The following is a 20,098-nucleotide window of genomic DNA, read 5'->3' as shown; positions in this document are numbered from 1 at the left end:
AGGGAGCCTGTTGCCAGCAGTGCTCCCTGAAAATAAAAAACCTAACAAAATTATTTTTCAGAGAAACTCAGGAGAGCTCCCCTGTAATGCACCCAGTCTCCTCTGGGCACAGGATCTAACTGAGGTCTGGAGGAGGGGCATAGAGGGAGGAGCCAGTGCACACCCATTCTAAAGTTCTTTGTAGTGCCCATGTCTCCTGCGGGGCCCGCTATACCCCATGGTTCTTACGGAGTCCCCAGCATCCTCTAGGACGTAAGAGAAAAATATATATATATTTATATATATATATATATATATATATATATATATATATATATAAACTGCTCAAAAAAATAAAGGGAACACTAAAATAACACATCCTATATCTGAATGAATGAAATATTCTTATTAAATACTTTGTTCTTTACATAGTTGAATGTGCTGACAAAAAATCACACAAAAATTATCAATGGAAATCAAATTTATTAACCCATGGACATCTGGATTTGGAGTCACACTCAAAATTAAAGTGGAAAAACACACTACAGGCTGATCCAACTTTGATGTAATGTCCTTAAAACAAGTCAAAATGAGGCTCAGTAGTGTGTGTGGCTTCCACGTGCCTGTATGACCTCCCTACAACGCATGGGCATGCTCCTGATGAGGTGGCGGATGGTCTCCTGAGGGATCTCCTCCCAGACCTGGACTAAAGCATCCGCCAACTCCTGGACAGTCTGTTGGTGGATGGAGTGAGACATGATGTCCCAGATGTGCTCAATTGGATTCAGGTCTGGGGAACGGGCGGGCCAGTACACAGCATCAATGCCTTCGTCTTGCAGGAACTGCTGACACACTCCAGCCACATGAGGTCTAGCATTGTCTTGCATTAGGAGGAACCCAGGGCCAACCGCACCAGCATATGGTCTCACAAGGGGTCTGAGGATCTCATCTCGGTACCTAATGGCAGTCAGGCTACCTCTAGCGAGCACATGGAGGGCTGTGCGGCCCCCCAAAGAAATGCCACCCCACACCATTACTGACCAACTGCCAAACCGGTCATGCTGGAGGATGTTGCAGGCAGCAGAACGTTCTCCTTGGCGTCTTCAGACTCTGTCACATCTGTCACATGTGCTCAGTGAGAACCTACTTTCATCTGTGAAGAGCACAGGGCGCCAGTGGCGAATTTGCCAATCTTGGTGTTCTCTGGCAAATGCCAAACGTCTTTAAGCACAACCCCCACCTGTGGACGTCGGGCCTTCATACCACCCTCATGGAGTCTGTTTCTGATCGTTTGAGTAGACACATGCACATTTGTGGCTTGCTGGAGGTCATTTTGCAGGGCTCTGGCAGTGCTCCTCCTGTTCCTCCTTGCACAAAGGCGGAGGTAGCGGTCCTGCTGCTGGGTTGTTGCCCTCCTACGGCCTCCTCCACGTCTCCTGATGTACTGGCCTGTCTCCTGGTAGTGTCTCCATGCTCTGGACACTATGCTGACAGACACAGCAAACCTTCTTGCTCGCATTGATGTGCCATCCTAGATGAGCTGCACTACCTGAGCCACTTGTGTGGGTTGTAGACTCCGTCTCATGCTACCACTAGAGTGAAAGCACCGCCAGCTTTCAAAAGTGATCAAAACATCAGCCAGAAAGCATAGGAGCTGAGAAGTGGTCTGTGGTCACCACCTGCAAAACAACTCCTTTATTGGGTGTGTGTTGCTAATTGCCTATAATTCCCACCTGTTGTCTATTCCATTTGCACAACACCATGTGAAATTGATTGTCAATCAGTGTTGCTTCCTAAGTGTACAGTTTGATTTCACAGAAGTGTGATTGACTTGGAGTTACATTGTGTTGTTTAAGTGTTCCCTTTATTTTTTTGAGCAGTGTATATATATATATATATACTGTATCTATATATATACACAAACATCTACATACCCAACAGATATTTTCAAATTGTGTGGCAATAAGGAACTGTCTATGAAACTCATAAACAAGAAAAAGAACCTCTTATACCATAATGCAATATCATATTTGCAGACTTTATGCTACTTATACCCCTTTTACACTCGCAGAAAAATCCCGGGATATTGCACGTGAACGCGCATCATCCCGGGATTCTTCTCAGTGTAAATGGGTACAGGGACAATTTCCCGGGACGAGCATCCCGGGATTTCATCCCAGGTCAAAAGCAGGGTTGAACCCGGGACCGTCCCGGGAAGCTGCCAGTGTAAACGGGTATACCGGGTCAAGGCGACCCGGCACCCGTTCTCTTCATAGGAGGAGGCGGTGCTTGGAGAAGATTATCTCCAAGCACCGCCTCTGGGAGACTCGGCGGTGACGTCACTGACCCGGCAATATGCCGGGTCAGCCCGCTAATGTGAAAGGGTCATTCCCGGGAATGTGTCCCGGCAAATATACCGGGACACATTCCCGGGAATGAACTTTCCTGCGAGTGTAAAAGTGGTATTATTACTGTATCTGGAAAAAAACACTGCTGGTTTTCCTCTAGGAACCTAGCTTTACAAACTAAATCGATATATGTTTTGACAACAATGATCCACAAACTTATCATCCCTGTTTAATGGAAACCCCCTTCACCGACCACCTGTCATGTTTAGTACCCTTCAGTGGATTTAGGTGTATGAGTGAATTAGGTGCAAGTTTACCAAAAATCTCACACCTGTGCTACTCTATGGGGGTCATTCCGAGTTGAACGCTAGCTGCCGTTGTTCGCAGCGCAGCGATCAGGCTAAAAATCTGCATTTCTGCGCATGAGTATGCACCGCAATGCGCACGCGCATTGTACGGTTACAAAGGGTTCACTACGATATGCCGGCGGTCGGGCTCCCGGCGACCAGCATACCGGCGACGGGAGCCCGACCGCCGGCTTACCGACAGTGTGGCGAGCGCAAATGAGCTACGCGCGCCACACTATTTTATTCTCCCTCCAGGGGGGTCGTGGACCCCCACGAGGGAGAATAAGTGTCGGTATGCCGGCTGTCGGGATCCCGGCGCCGGTATACTGTGCGCCGGGATCCCGACAGTCGGTATACTGAAGACCACCCGTTACAAAGTCCATTGTGGTTGTGCACAGGTTCTAGCAAACTTTTCAGTCGCACTGACGGCCGCAAGAAGATTGACAGGAAGGGGGCGTTTCTGGGTGTCAACTGACCGTTTTTTAGGGAGTGTTTGCAAAAACGCAGGCGTACCTGGGCGTTCGCTGGGCGGGTGTATGACGTCAAATCTGGACACGAATAGGCTGAAGTGATCGCAAGCACTGAGTAGGTTCAGAGCTACTCTGAAACTGCACAAACTGTTTTTGCAGATCTCGGCTGCACATGCGTTCGCACTTCTGCTAAACTAAAATACACTCCCCAGTGGGCGGCGGCATAGCGTTTGCACGGCTGCTAAAACTAGCTAGCGAGCGATCAACTAGGAATGACCCCCTATATCTGTCTCTAGCTGAGCAGCGGCCAGGGCAGGCTTGGACTGGCCCACAAGGGTAAAGGGGAAACCACCGGAGGGCCCCACTGCCTGGGGACCCACCAACTGCTCTAAGGATCAGGTTATACATATGTTATCTTATACTGGACTATGGTCTATTTTCTACAGTGCATTGCTGTTATTAATCTGTTATTAATCTGGTACATTATCATGCATATAGCAGCTGAATTTACTGTATATATTTATGAAAGGGTCCTAAAGTTGCACTCTCTAATGGTTATTCAAACTGATGAGGTGGTAGGCCACACCCCCTCTGCAGACTGGCCACACCACTAAACAATGGTCCCTACCACTGCATTCCCCCGGAGGGCCCTACATGACCCAGTCTGACACTGGGCCAGGGTAAACAGGAGCATTCTCTGCCTACCTCCGCAGTCAGACAGCCCTGGAACACTTAAATTGCACTGGCCTTTATCATTCCTAGATCTTGGGTGCAACATGGTAAGTGACCACATTATTTAAATATAAATTACGGAGACTCTGCACTCACTGTATTAACTAACAATAATAAACAGTGGAGTTTTAGTTACTGGGAATGCAGTCAATTTACCTACAATCAACTTTAACATCCCAGTGGACATGGAGGGGGAATATAATAGTGTGCCAAGCGCATAGAGGCACTGCGCCCGAAGCGCACGAGCCATGCGAGGGGACGCATTACATTTATACGGTGTCCATGTCGACATGTACACCCAATTTTTGTTAAAAAATTGTTGACTTTTTGACCTGTCGACATTTGAAATATCGGTATTTTGGCCGTGTCAGCATTTTAAATGTCGGTATGTTGACCATGTTGTTATTTTGACCTTATTGGTATTTTGACCATCGGTCAATTGTTATCGGTATTTTGACTGTCAGGATTTTAATTGTAGGTAAATCTTACTGACCCCAGTTAATGTGGGTGTGGTTCATAGGGGCGACCACACTTATGTCAACAGTGTCTAGATCGACCACTATTGGTCGACAGTAACTAAGTCAACACAAGCATTAGGTCGACATGAGCAAGGTCGACATGACAAAAAGCTTGATATGAGGGGTTTTTTATGTCATTTTCTTAGTAGAGTGACAAGAATCCCAATTAGTGCACCATGTCCTCTCGCATGGCTTGCTTCACTCGCCATGCTTCGGGCAAGGTTACCATTCCCAATTGTAGTCCACGTAGATCGTAAAGTATGAAAAAGTTAAAAAATAAAAAAATTGTGAAAAACTCATGTCGACCTAGTGCCATGTTGCCATGTTGACCTAGTGACCATGTTGACCTAGAAAACCTGTCGACCTAATGCATGTCGGCCAATAGTGGTCGACCTAATGACTGTCAACCTTAATGTGGTCGACTTAGAGACCGTTAATGTATGTATCAATGAATTTAAGCCTTCAGCCCCCAACAAGGGACCACACTTTTCTGCAGGGCCTACTCTGTTGCTCAAAATAAATACAATAAAAATAGCTATCACATTAGTGTTAAACTTTAGGTATGCTACCTTGCCTAAAGCACACGGAAACTTTGCTTTTAAATTCTAGTAATAATATTTTTTTTTATATATAGCACTCTTTCTCCAAACAAGACTCAAGGCTCTTTTTAAAGGTGAGGCAGTTACCAACACATCTATTGTCAAGCCCCTAGGCAGGGCCGGCTCCAGGCCTACTAGCACCCTGAGCGAGAAAATGTAAAAGCGCCCCCCCCCCCCCCCCCCCCCATGTGCGCGCCGAAGGCGCGCTCGCTCCCGGAAAAGTGGGTGTGGCCTCTGGAAAAGTGGGCGTGGACTCGTAACTTCATATCATCAAACTGTAAAAATATTTTCACACAATTAGCATCCTTACACATAGCCACAGTAGTGTTCCTTACACACAATGTCTCCAGTATAGTGCCAGATACACATAATGTGCAGTGTCAGATAGACATGACATGCCTCCCAGCAGTGCCAGATAGACATGACATGCCTCCCAGCAGTGCCAGCTACACATGACATGCCCCGCAGCAGTGCCAGCTACACATGACATGCCCCGCAGCAGTGCCAGCTACACATGACATGCCCCCCAGCAGTGCCAGCTACACAGGATAGTGTTCACTTTTTAGGGCATGGTGCTGATCACAGGGAGGGCACATTTTTAAGTTAGGAGGGCAAAATGATGTACATACTGCTTGTTGTTCCCACACCTATATGTCAAAGCATGGACAGTGCGCGCCGAAGGCGCGCAGCAAAAATTAAGGGTAGTTACTTCGTGGGGAAGGTACGTGGCCACATAATAGTGGCAATTTGCATTACACCACACAGTAGTGCAGCTAATACACACTGCACCAGGTAGAACCTCCTATACACTTTGCGCCAGGCACAGCACTGAGACACATTGCCTAGCCACAGACGCCTAGCGGGAACACTACATGACATGCCCCCCAGCAGTGCCAGCTACACGTGACATGCCCCCCAGCAGTGCCAGCTACACGCGACATGCCCCACAGCAGTGCCAGCTACACGCGACATGCCCCCCCCAGCAGTGCCAGCTACACGCGACATGCCCCACCTAGCAGTGCCAGCTACACGTGACATGCCCCCCAGCAGTGCCAGCTACATAAATGGCCACACAGTGCCAGATATGCACCCACAGTTCAGATACATAAATGCCCCCAAAGTGCCAGATACATAAGTGCCTCCACAGTGCAGATATGCCCCCCACAGTGCCAGATACATGATGCCCCCGCAGTGCCAGATACATAAGTGCCCACACAGTGCCAGATATAAAAATGCCCACACAGTGCCAGATATGTCCCCACTGTGCCATATATAAAAATGCCCGCACAGTGCCAGATATGCCCCCACAGGGCCAGATACATAATGCCCCCACAGTGCAGATATGCCCCCACAGTGCCAGATACATAATGCCCCCACAGTGCAGATATGCCCCCACAGTGCAAGAAACATAATGCCCCCACAGTGCAGATATGCCCCCACAGTGCCAGATATATAATGCCCCCACAGTGCCAGATACATAATGCCCCCACAGTGCAGATATGCCCCCACAGTGCCAGATACATAATGACCCCACAGTGCAGATATGCCCCCACAGTGCAAGAAACATAATGCCCCCACAGTGCAGATATGCCCCCACAGTGCCAGATATATAATGCCCCCACAGTGCCAGATACATAATGCCCCCACAGTGCAGATATGTCCCCACAGTGCCAGATACATAATGCCCCCACAGTGCAGATATGCCCCCACAGTGCAAGAAACATAATGCCCCCACAGTGCAGATATGCCCCCACAGTGCCAGATATATAATGCCCCCACAGTGCCAGATACATAATGCCCCCACAGTGCCAGATACATAATGCCCCCACAGTGCAGATATGCCCCCACAGTGCAAGAAACATAATGCCCCCACAGTGCAGATATGCCCCCACAGTGCCAGATATATAATGCCCCCACAGTGCCAGATACATAATGCCCCCACAGTGCAGATATGTCCCCACAGTGCCAGATACATAATGCCCCCACAGTGCAGATATGCCCCCACAGTGCAAGAAACATAATGCCCCCACAGTGCAGCTATGCCCCCACAGTGCCAGATATATAATGCCCCCACAGTGCAGATATGCCCCCACAGTGCCAGATATATAATGCCCCCACAGTGCAGATATGCCCCCACAGTGCCAGATACATAATGCCCCCACAGTGCAGATATGCCCCCACAGTGCCAGATACATAATGCCCCCACAGTGCAGATATGCCCCCACAGTGCCAGATATATAATGCCCCCACAGTGCAGATATGCCCCCACAGTGCCAGATATATAATGCCCCCACAGTGCAGATATGCCCCCACAGTGCCAGATATATGATGCCCCCACAGTGCAGATATGCCCCCACAGTGTCAGATACATAATGCCCCCACAGTGCAGATATGCCCCCACAGTGCCAGATATATAATGCCCCCACAGTGCAGATATGCCCCCACAGTGCCAGATATATAATGCCCCCACAGTGCAGATATGCCCCCACAGTGCCAGATACATAATGCCCCCACAGTGCAGATATGCCCCCACAGTGGCAGATACATAATGCCCCCACAGTGCAGATATGCCCCCACAGTGCAAGAAACATAATGCCCCCACAGTGCAGCTATGCCCCCACAGTGCGTGCCAGATATATAATGCCCCCACAGTGCAGATTTTAACTTACATGGCATTGTCACTGCAGACTGCGGTGCTGGGAGCCGGGAGGGGGAGTACTGCTGTGGGCGCAGGCAGGCGGGCAGGCAGGCGGGCGGGCGGCTGGACGGATGAACGATTCCGTCTGCGCTGCGCGGCGCCGGCGTCTAACGTCAGACGCCGGCGCCGCACAGCGCGCTGCGCACACACACACAGTTTGAAGGCTGGCTCCAGGCAGGAATATGGCGGCCGCAGCGTGCGGCGCCCTATAAGAGTGGCGCCCCGCGCGGCCGCTCCAGTCGAACATGCCTGGAGCCGGCCCTGCCCCTAGGAAAACAGCAACTGCAAAAATTGTAAGGTACTGTATGTGACATCTGATGATTCTGAAAGGACCGGAAGCTGAATATATATTACTAATACTTCTATCAGACATACGACCTGGGAATTTCCCTGCTGAGTCCCGGGTTTTTCACCTCTGAAAAATCCCGGGTTATTGCTGGCGACCCCCTTTTACATTAAACCTGAGACCTGGGAAATTCATAAATAATCAATCAGGGAAACAATTACCAACTGACTGTGTGAGTCAGAATTCTACATAGATAGAGATAGATAGATAGATAGATAGATAGATAGATAGATAGATAGATAGATAGATAGATAGATAGATAGATAGATAGATAGATAGATAGATAAAATATATGAATTAAAAAAAACAGATAAAATGTAGGCTTGAATAAAGCCAGCCACAGAACCTGTGTAATTCATGAGTAGTAGTAGATAGTATGGTAAACCTAGATATAATCAGCCAGTGCTGCAAGTAGAAATATTTTCTTAGTGGTACTGAGTGTCGAGAAATGGGCGTGGTCATGTGTTGTGAGGGAGCGTGGCCACATGACACTAGAGGAATGGCTACATGACACTAGCGGTGTGGCCACATGACACAGCCCCTTTTTTTGCACTCTGGAGGCAAGGCTAAAAGATGTATACTAATGCCTCCAGTATAATGGAAATATTTAGTAATGCCCCCAATTTAATAACATTATATATAGTAATGTCTTCATTATAACAGGAACTTTGCTTTTAAATTCTAATAATAATATTTTTTTTTATATAGCGCTCTTTCTCCAAACAAGACTCAAGGCTCTTTTTAAAGGTGAGGCAGTTACCAACACATCTGCTCATTTGATATCCAATACCACTTGTATGGCATCAACACCTCAACTAGTCTTCCTCTAACCTTCCCCTCTGTCTTCTTTTGCATTACCTGTCTGCTGGCCATTTCCTCTTAAATGGTGCAGTGCTTACGTAAACTCAGCATCACTATAACTGATTTTTTTTCTTTCTCCTGGCCAATGTACCCTACCCCCCTCTGTCTGTTTTCAAAATCTTCCTCTCCTGTTACCCAAGTTCACTGCTTGAGTGCCATCCTTTATTTTATTTTCTCTTTCTGCCCGCACATTCAGTCTTTCTCTCTCCCAATCTTGAAACTTTTACTTTTGCAATAAGTTCAACCACACCTTCATCATCACCCACCTAGATTCCTGCAATCTACTAACCTCTGGTATCCTGAACTTTCACCTTGTGCCATTTTAATCAATCTTTAAAACTGCCTACCTCTGCTGTCCCCTTTAGCCAGTTGCTCCTCTGGCTTCCTCGTCATACTCACCTATAAAGCCATTAATCTCCTGTCCTCCCTAAATCTCCAACCTCTTTTACCCTTATTTACTCTCACACTCCCTGCTCCCGCTCTGCCAATTTCTGCCTCGTCTCCTCTATGATTATCTTCTCCCACTCATTGGAATGCTTTCCTACACCAATCAAATTCGCCTTTAACCTCTCTGCCTTTAAAAGTGTCTTTAATACTTATCTATTCAATCAAGCTCACTATTATAATAGTGTACACATATAGCGTAGATGACATTCTGTCTCTTTATGCTATCAGACCAAAACTAATTAAAAAAAAGTCTGAGTATAAAATCTGTGTGATACCTGGGGCCGGATGTAATAATGCCGGCTGAACTCTGATGTTTTTTTAAAGGGGCAATCACTTACAAGGCAAAACCATACCTTTGAAAAAACATCCGAGTTTGGCCGGTATCCCGCACGGCTGCCAAACTCAGGTATCATTACATCCGGCCCCTGGTGGCAAATGATGCAGAGCAATTCTCATGTTTTTGAGAGTCAGTGGCCAGAAGGGTAGACTTTGATGCTTGACAAATTATTGCAATATTTTGGATTTATCTTTTACTGAATTTAAATAAAATACAGTTTGAACTATAATTAGCCCATTGTTATTATAATATATTATAGTGTACAAAGGTAGAAGGCATTACATTGACAATAGGTGCACCACGTTGACATTCCAGAACAGTAACTCCCTTCTTGTGTGCGAGATACATACAGTATGTATGGTGCAGTGCACCTTGCAACATACAGTACATAACTAAGATTGTCACAGCACTAACTTCTGTTTCCACAAACTTTCTTTCTCTGTTATCATGCAGTTAATGATTAATTACACATCGCTCTGACATGAAAGTGACATTATTTGAATCAATAACGAACAATACAAAACACGTTCGTTTGAAATTGTACAGTTCTGTTTCACAAGAGAACATACATTTTAAGGATTGTTACATGACTACAATTAGATTTTCTTGATTCATACTGTGATATTTTTAGAGCTGTTCAGTTTCCTTCCTCATAGCTGGCTGCAGTAAACATTTACAGAAGTCAGACATTAACTTACATTAAGGATATATTACACAAGGAAATGTCATATTGTAAACCACATTTTATGTATCGGTTATGAGTTATGTTTGGGTGTGATGTCTGCTTCATCCATTCACACTAACGTAGCTATGGCCGAACACGGATATCCTTAAAGGAAATGTGCAACTCTATGAATTTTTACATAACGTCTCCAATTTATTTAGTAGAAGAAAGTTAGGTATCATTCCCTTCAGTCCATTTCATGACCAAGATTCAGAATGACAATTGTTATATAGTAATAATTCCAGAAAATCATAAGCTGGACACTCACATACTGCTATTGGCTTGATGTCGGTACATCTATAGATTGTAAGCTTGCGAGCAGGACCTTCCTACCTATATGACTGTTTGTTATTACCCAGTTTTGTTATATCATTGTTATTTCCAATTGTAAAGAGCAACGGAATTTGCTGCGCTATATAAGAAACTGCTAATAAATAAATAAATAATATTTGACTACAATGCAATCAACAGGGTTAAGATAATGTGCTCAAAATCTGATTTTTGTTGACATGCCTAAAAATGTGATTGCTATCAGCCAGTGTATGGAATAATCTGCTGACCACAAATACGAGCCCCCACATGGTTGACAGAATCATGCAATGTGTGCTCAATATAGAAATTGTGTGAGGGCTAGGTCAGTGGTTCTCAAACTGTACGCCTAGGCACCCTGGGGTGCCTCAAGACACTTGCAGGGGTGCCTTAGATTGGTGATCCAGGACCAATTTAAATTATTTATGATCAATGTAATAGGCAAAACCAGTGCTGGTGGCTGCCAATCATAAAATATGTGGACAAACAGAAGCAATTCCTGTCCCTCACCACACAATTGAACCTACGGATGACATATAAACACAATTTACTTCATTTAATATTTATTCTAAACCTCTCAATAAAAAAACTTTTGGCCTAGGGGTGCCGTGAAAAAAATTCTGATACTCTAGGGCGCCCGTGATTCAAAAAAGTTTGGGATCCACTGGGCTAGGTCAAACATGCTTGATTGGATATCCAGACCAGGCAACATGGGTCTGCGTGATAGTTTCATAGTCTTCTGTAGGTTGTATCTTAGTTGTGGCAGGAGACCCGAAGAAAATACCACTGTTGTTGAATTAGTAAGAGGAAATTAATGAATTTCAGGTTCCCACTAAAAAAAATTCTGAGGACAATTGGGTTTGTTTTGTGAAGATTCATTCTATTCAACTGTAACATTAAAGAGGGAAAAGAAGAAAATATTGTCTAGCTGAAATTTTTAATTTATTACACAAATTTAGAAATAGATAGATAGATAGATAGATAGATAGATAGATAGATAGATAGATAGATAGATAGAATGATAGATAGATAGATAGATAGATAGATAGATAGATAGATAGATAGATAGATAGATAGATAGATAGATAGATAGATAGATAGAATGATATGGTAATAATCATATAAAAAATAAAATACAAGTACAATAAAATTCATATAAAGCATATGTATAAATATATAAAAAGGTAATAGTATTGATTAGTCTTTCTAAATCCACTTAAGTCAATGATAGGAGCTATATAGGATATATTTATAGAAAATGTATATTTTCGGCTGAGGCTTTTCTTACCCCAATGCTGAGCCTATTTTGTCATCAATATAAATAAAATGTTTGTGCTGTTTCCACACAATTTATACCTTTTTTCAGATGTCTTTATATTTTTCAGTAAATGTCATTAAAAAAGCATTGTACGCATTCCAGTCATGTCTCCACATGCGACTGAGGAGATGTATCTGGGCTGTGACAGGACTCTAACAGGGCATTCTGATGTAGGGCGTGGTAACACCACTGCATGCTATGCTGGCCAGTAATGTATATATGTCTGTTCCCATTTGCATCAAATGAAGATTGGTGCAAGTCTGCACTGACGATGGCGAGTAACACCCATGTGTTTATCGTGGCAGATGCACCGCAAATATACAACTTGGAATATGGGTGAAAATACAGATTTCTTTCCATGCACACAATGGAGTCTGATACTAGGTCGCAGGGATCTCTCTTCACAAATTCCAGTTTGCTAGTTTCTCCATGCAGCATATGCTCAGAAGTGACTTCACACATTATTGCATATGCATGTAGTTTCTGAGTCGGACCTAAATTGGCTGGATCGATCTTTCAGGGAAATAGGGCACTTTGGGGCAGGAAGTGGGTGGTGGCAAAGTGATGACACAGACAGGACCACCCTCTCTTATGGGAGTGTCATGAGGTGAATCAAAGCTCTGTGTGTATGGCTAAGGAAAACCTGTTTCTGATGGACGGCTTGCACCTAGCATGGGACTGAAGCAAGTACTGTACATATACTAATGGTGGAGGCTGTGGCTACTGGCATAAAATCAGTGGGTGGAGCAGAGGTTCCCAAACTGTGTGCCGTGGCTCCCTGGGGTGCCTCGGGACACTTGCAGGGGTGTCCTGGGTTGGTGGTCCAGGACCAATTCAAATTATTCATGGTCAATATAATAGGCAAAACCAGTGCTGGTGGCTGCCAGTTATAAAATATGTGGCCAAACAGAAGCAAATCTTGTCCCTCACCACACAACTGACCCTAAGGATGACATATAAATGCGATCTACTTATGTAATATTTCTTTCTAAATTTCTCAATAAGAAATTTTTGGCCTAGGGGTGCCGTGAAATTTTTTTTGATATTCTAGGGAGCCATGATTCAAAAAAGTTTGGAAACCACTGGGGTGGAGCGATTTTCCATTTGCACATGCAAGATCTCCCACAGTAGTTGAATGGATACAAGCATTAGCATAAGGCAGTAAATCAGGCTTCCGGAGGTGCCTGCAAGTACAGCCACTTTGCCTGCGACTCAGAATCAACCCCAACGTGGGAGCATCTACAACTGGTTTGCAGCTGACATAGCATCAGGCCAAAAGTGTTTTTTTGTTTTATTGAAATTGTAAGAAAGTGAACAATAAACTTTTTTTTTCTTTGTGGTTCTTCCTTAGCCTATAATCCACCTTTCTAAAACCGCAAAAATACAGTAACTATTCTCCATAGGTTTTAAAAAATGCACTTACAAACGATTAGGTATTTTTAATTTTTTACTAGTTTATATTGAATGAGACGCACAAAATGTGACAGAGTAAGAAGGTAATGACGCAAGGTAAAACATTCTGAAACTAGACAAAGTATAGCATGAAGTTAGGGGTCACTTACCTTTATAACTGAAAACTGGAATTCACAGAAGTTTCCAGAAGTTGGCACAACAGCAGAGCTATTTTCCTACATTTACAGTACAGAGTACTGTATACATTTGGAAAACATTTGCATAACATGGACCTGAAGGTCTTCTGTAAGGAACAATACCCTTTGATATTGGTAGACTTAGTGTAGGAGGTGCACGTGTAGAAATACAGTATACAACCACCTCTCTTTCTCCTAATTTGAAAGGTGTACACCATTATATTCTCTGGAACGCAATCACCAGACAGCAAATATGGAACAGCCACAGCATTGAAAAAGAGTACATTGCTTTACCCAAAGCTTTCGACACTGTACCACACATGCGTCTTATCTATAAGCTACAAGAAATAGGGCTAGGGAGCACAATATGCACTTGGGTCAGTAATTGGTTAGATAATAGGGAGCAGCGCGTTGTGGTCAATGGGTCATTTTCAAATTGGACTAAAGTACTAAGTGGTGTGCCACAAGAGTCTGTACTTGGACCACTTTTGCTCAACATTTTCATCAACGACCTAACAGTAGGTCTAGAGAGCATGGTGTCAATTTTCACAGACAATACCAAATTGTGTAAGGTTATAAATACGGAGGTGGATGCTGAGTCTCTTCAGAATGACTTAACTAAACTGGAAGCATGGGCAGCCAAATGGAGAATGAGATTCAACACAGACAAGTGTAAGGTAATGCACTGTGGGGGCAAGACCAAAAATTACACCTACATACTAAATGGGGTAATGCTAGGGGATTCTGTACTAAAAAAGACTTAGACGTTAAATAGATAACAAACTAAGCAGCAGTACCCAAAGTAGGAGTGTAGCAAAGAAGGCTAATAAGATATTAGCATGCATAAAATGGGGAATTGATGCAAGGGACGAGAGTATTATACTCCCCTTATATAAATCACTAGTGAGGCCACATCTTGAATACTGTGTGCAATTGTGGGCACCATATTACAAAAAGGATATCCTGGAGCTAGAAAAGGTTCAGAGGCGGGCGACCAAACTAATCAAGGGCATAGAGACACTGGAATATGAGGAAAGGCTTGTAAGGCTAGGCATGTTTACATTGGAAAAGAGGAGACTAAGAGGGGACATGATCAACATCTACAAATATATAAGGGACCTGTTTTCTATAAGATCAGCACAGAGGACACATGGTCACTCGCTTAGGTTAGAGGAGAGGAGTTTCCGTACATTGAGGCGAAAAGCTTTTTTCACAGTAAGGACAATATGTGTTTGGAATTCCCTGCCTGAGAGATCCATGGCTTTCTTAATCCCCATCCATGGCTTTCTTAATATTTTCTGAAGAATACGGTGTAATCGTCTAATGAACACATATGATCACCAGGCAATAACTTCTAAGGGGCCACATTGTTTGATATAGGAGACTCCCCTCTTTGAAACAAGGGTGCCTCTCTCTCCTGGATTTTACAATGTATCTGTAGTGATCTGTGCCAGTGAACTCTGCAATGTCATCTCAAACTGGGTAATGTTTTAATCATACACTTCTTCCGATACAGATACAGTAGGGCCATGGTTGGAATCAAGCCCACCTCAGAGCTATAAGGTAGCAATACTAATCATTGCACCACCGTGCTGCCCCATATCTACATGTAATCCAGAACAGATGCTACAGAGGGACACTTTATTCAGTAATCATATGTTGATTTTTTTAACGTCTAATTTTATTTGTTTTAGAAAAAAATGACTTTGTTTTGTTCTAAAGCAATATGGAAGCTAGCTTCAATAATAATCTATATAATAACATTAAGTGTTGATAAAAATTATCTCATTTTGTAATGATAGTAGATCAGAGCTCTGACTCCTCCCACCAATTCCAGAGAGCTCTGGCATAATACACATCTCCAGTCTCTTATTAATCTTATCTAGGGAGAGGAGAGGAGGAAAGAGAGGAGACAGTTGGAAACAGAGAAAAAGTCTGTTTGCCGCTGACGACAGCAGTTCTAGGGGATTGATTGCCAGGAAAGTGGGATAGTTTCCATTGGGCTGGCCTCATGGCCGATGCCCTTTTAGCTGGGCCGGTCAACAGTGTCTGCTGGCCCTGGCCGATTCACATGTTTCTCTGTGACGGCTGCCATGATTTCGGGATGTGAGTTCCTCTTTGGAACGCAAACCGCAAGTTCCCTGCAGCAGCTCCACGTCAGTCATCTCTATCACCATCGTGTGCTGAGCGATGTTTTCGCATGCATCTGAGCTGCACCATACATGTGTCCTGATGGTGTTTGTTGAGAGTTGCAGTACAGATTTATACGCACGCACGCACGCACGCACGCACGTACAAAGAAGTGTGTTAGAAAAATTTGTTGGACATTCACAGGCAGTTACAGGAGTTTGAATAAACAGATGCAGATGTTATATAGCATGGGCATGTTGCTTATAGAAACCCACCGGAAGTTATACTCAGATGGGTAATCTGCACCTAGCATAGAGCTGGTGAAAGTTTCAATGGTGTGACCAATGGTGGCGTCTAAAGACACACAAAGCATGATTGCAGCATCTGTAGGCACTGAAAGTTGCCACCTCAGTCTTTGCATACACAGATACACTGATGTACACAAGGGAAGGGCAATGTAGCGACATAAAGTTACAGATGCAACTACAGCAATATATACAAGGAAGGCAACTACTGCTTCCAACTTAGAATTAGCCCTATGAGAAACCACACCCCTTCAACAGACCTCAGCCCCATTAGGGCTGCTTTCATAAATTTCCTGGGCTGGTTTTCCGTCCCAATATGCACCAGAGTTATACTATGTGCTTAGTGTACAGAAACAAATAACTCTGTATAGGAATATACCAAAAACAGTTTGTCATGTTATCTCACTCACTCACTCACTCACTCACTAATTCTCTGACTTCCCGATATGTTAGGAAGCTGAAATTTAACATGGGTATTCTTCAGGTGGGAAATAGGAAAACTATACAATTAGAGTATTAGTAAACCTCCCCTAAGAGGATGAAAAGGGGGTTAACATAATGACATCATTACCGATGTGTGGCCTGCATTGCATGAACGATAACGCCCAAATGGAGAATCACTTTTTACCGTATCAGCTGCGGGTGCTCCTCGGGTAACGGCAAGAACCATGGATTAATATTTACTTACATTACAACGTCTCAAATTTAACTCTCTATACAGTTACCAAATTTTCAACACTTATTTATATGTACAACCGTGAAAGTCAGAAAACTCACGTGCGGAGAAGGGGTAGAACAGCTAGCATTATATAACTTTTAAATGTTTTGTTATCCTTTTATTGAGCGAAAACTAGTGATGTGCACCGGACATTTTTCGGGTTTTGTGTTTTGGTTTTGGATTCGGTTCCGCGGCCGCGGCCGCGTTTTGGCAAAACCTCCCTGAAAATTTTTTGTCGGATTCGGGTGTGTTTTGGATTCGGGTGTTTTTTTTACAAAAAAACCTCAAAAACAGCTTAAATCATAGAATTTGGGGGTCATTTTGATCCCATAGAATTATTAACCTCAATAACCATAATTTCCACTAATTTTCAGTCTATTCTGAACACCTCACACCTCACAATATTATTTTTAGTCCTAAAATTTGCACCGAGGTCGCTGGATGACTAAGCTAAGCGACCCAAGTGGCCGACACAAACACCTGGCCCATCTAGGAGTGGCACTGCAGTGTCAGACAGGATGGCACTTCAAAAAAATAGTCCCCAAACAGCACATGATGCAAAGAAAAAAAGAGGCGCAATGAGGTAGCTGTGTGACTAAGCTAAGCGACCCAAGTGGCCGACACAAACACCTGGCCCATCTAGGAGTGGCACTGCAGTGTCAGACAGGATGGCACTTCAAAAAAATAGTCCCCAAACAGCACATGATGCAAAGAAAAAAAGAGGCGCAATGAGGTAGCTGTGTGACTAAGCTAAGCGACCCAAGTGGCCGACACAAACACCTGGCCCATCTAGGAGTGGCACTGCAGTGTCAGACAGGATGGCACTTCAAAAATATAGTCCCCAAACAGCACATGATGCAAAGAAAAAAAGAGGTGCACCAAGGTCGCTGGATGGCTAAGCTAAGCGACACAAGTGGCCGACACAAACACCTGGCCCATCTAGGAGTGGCACTGCAGTGTCAGGCAGGATGGCACTTCAAAAAAATAGTCCCCAAACAGCACATGATGCAAAGAAAAATGAAAGAAAAAAGAGGTGCAAGATGGAATAGTCCTTGGGCCCTCCCACCCACCCTTATGTTGTATAAACAGGACATGCACACTTTAACAAACCAATCATTTCAGCGACAGGGTCTGCCACACAACTGTGACTGAAATGACTGGTTGGTTTGGGCCCCCACCAAAAAAGAAGCAATCAATCTCTCCTTGCACAAACTGGCTCTACAGAGGCAAGATGTCCACCTCCTCCTCATCGTCCGATTCCTCACCCCTTTCACCGTGTACATCCCCTCCTCACAGATTATTAATTCGTCCCCACTGGAATCCACCATCTCAGGTCCCTGTGTACTTTCTGGAGGCAATAGCTGGTGAATGTCTCCAAGGAGGAATTGATTATAATTCATTTTGATGAACATCATCTTCTCCACATTTTCTGGAAGTAACCTCGTACGCCGATTGCTGACAAGGTGAGCGGCTGCACTAAACACTCTTTCGGAGTACACACTGGAGGGTGGGCAACTTAGGTAAAATAAAGCCAGTTTCTGCAAGGGCCTCCAAATTGCCTCTTTTTCCTGCCAGTATACGTACGGACTGTCTGACGTGCCTACTTGGATGCGGTCACTCATATAATCCTCCACCATTCTTTCAATGGTGAGAGAATCATATGCAGTGACAGTAGACAACATGTCAGTAATCGTTGGCAGGTCCTTCAGTCTGGACCAGATGTCAGCACTCGCTCCAGACTGCCCTGCATCACCGCCAGCGGGTGGGCTCGGAATTCTTAGCCTTTTCCTCGCACCCCCAGTTGCGGGAGAATGTGAAGGAGGAGTTGTTGACGGGTCACGTTCCGCTTGACTTGACAATTTTCTCACCAGCAGGTCTTTGAACCTCTGCAGACTTGTGTCTGCCGGAAAGAGAGATACAACGTAGGTTTTAAATCTAGGATCGAGCACGGTGGCCAAAATGTAGTGCTCTGATTTCAACAGATTGACCACCCATGAATCCTGGTTAAGCGAATTAAGGGCTCCATCCACAAGTCCCACATGCCTAGCGAAATCGCTCTGTTTTAGCTCCTCCTTCAATGTCTCCAGCTTCTTCTGCAAAAGCCTGATGAGGGGAATGACCTGACTCAGGCTGGCAGTGTCTGAACTGACTTCACGTGTGGCAAGTTCAAAGGGTTGCAGAACCTTGCACAACGTTGAAATCATTCTCCACTGCGCTTGAGTCAGGTGCATTCCCCCTCCTTTGCCTATATTGTAGGCAGATGTATAGACTTGAATGGCCTTTTGCTGCTCCTCCATCCTCTGAAGCATCTAGAGGGTTGAATTCCACCTCGTTACCACCTCTTGCTTCAGATGATGGCAGGGCAGGTTCAGGACTGTTTGCTGGTGCTCCAGTCTTCGGCACGCGGTGGCTGAATGCCGAAAGTGGCCCGCAATTCTTCGGGCCACCGACAGCATCTCTTGCACGCCCCTGTCATTTTTTAAATAATTCTGCACCACCAAATTCAATGTATGTGCAAAACATGGGACGTGCTGGAATTTGCCCAGATGTAATGCACGCACAATATTGCTGGCGTTGTCCGATGTCACAAATCCCCAGGAGAGTCCATTTGGGGTAAGCCATTCTGCGATAATGTTCCTCAGTTTCCGTAAGAGGTTGTCAGCTGTGTGCCTCTTCTGGAAAGTGGTGATACAAAGCGTAGCCTGCCTAGGAACGAGTTGGCGTTTGCGAGATGCTGCTAATGGTGCCGCCGCTGCTGTTCTTGCTGCGGGAGGCAATACATCTACCCAGTGGGCTGTCACAGTCATATAGTCCTGAGTCTGCCCTGCTCTACTTGTCCACATGTCTATGGTTAAGTGGACATTGGGTACAACTGCATTTTTTAGTACACTGGTGGCTCTTTTTCTGAGGTCTGTGTACATTTTCGATATCGCCTGCCTAGAGAAATGGAACCTAGATGGTATTTGGTACCGGGGACACAGTACCTCAATCAAGTCCGTAGTTGCCTGTGAATTAACGGTGGATAACGGAATCACGTTTCTCACTGCCCAGGCTGCCAAGGCCTGAGTTATCCGCTTTGCAGCAGGATGACTGCTGTGATATTTCATCTTCCTCGCAAAGGACTGTTGGACAGTCAATTGCTTACTGGAAGTAGTACCAGTGGTCTTCCGACTTCCCCTCTGGGATGACGATCAACTCCCAGCAGCAACAACAGCAGCGCCAGCAGCAGTAGGCGTTACACTCAAGGATGCATCGGAGGAATCCCAGGCAGGAGAGGACTCGTCAGACTTGACAGTGACATGGCCTGCAGGACTATTGGCATT

This window comes from Pseudophryne corroboree, chromosome 2 (genome assembly GCF_028390025.1).
Source record: "Pseudophryne corroboree isolate aPseCor3 chromosome 2, aPseCor3.hap2, whole genome shotgun sequence".
In the NCBI taxonomy this organism is placed as follows: Eukaryota; Metazoa; Chordata; class Amphibia; order Anura; family Myobatrachidae; genus Pseudophryne; species Pseudophryne corroboree.
The sequence above is the reverse complement of the archived record's forward strand: the minus strand, read 5'-3'. Positions refer to the sequence as shown.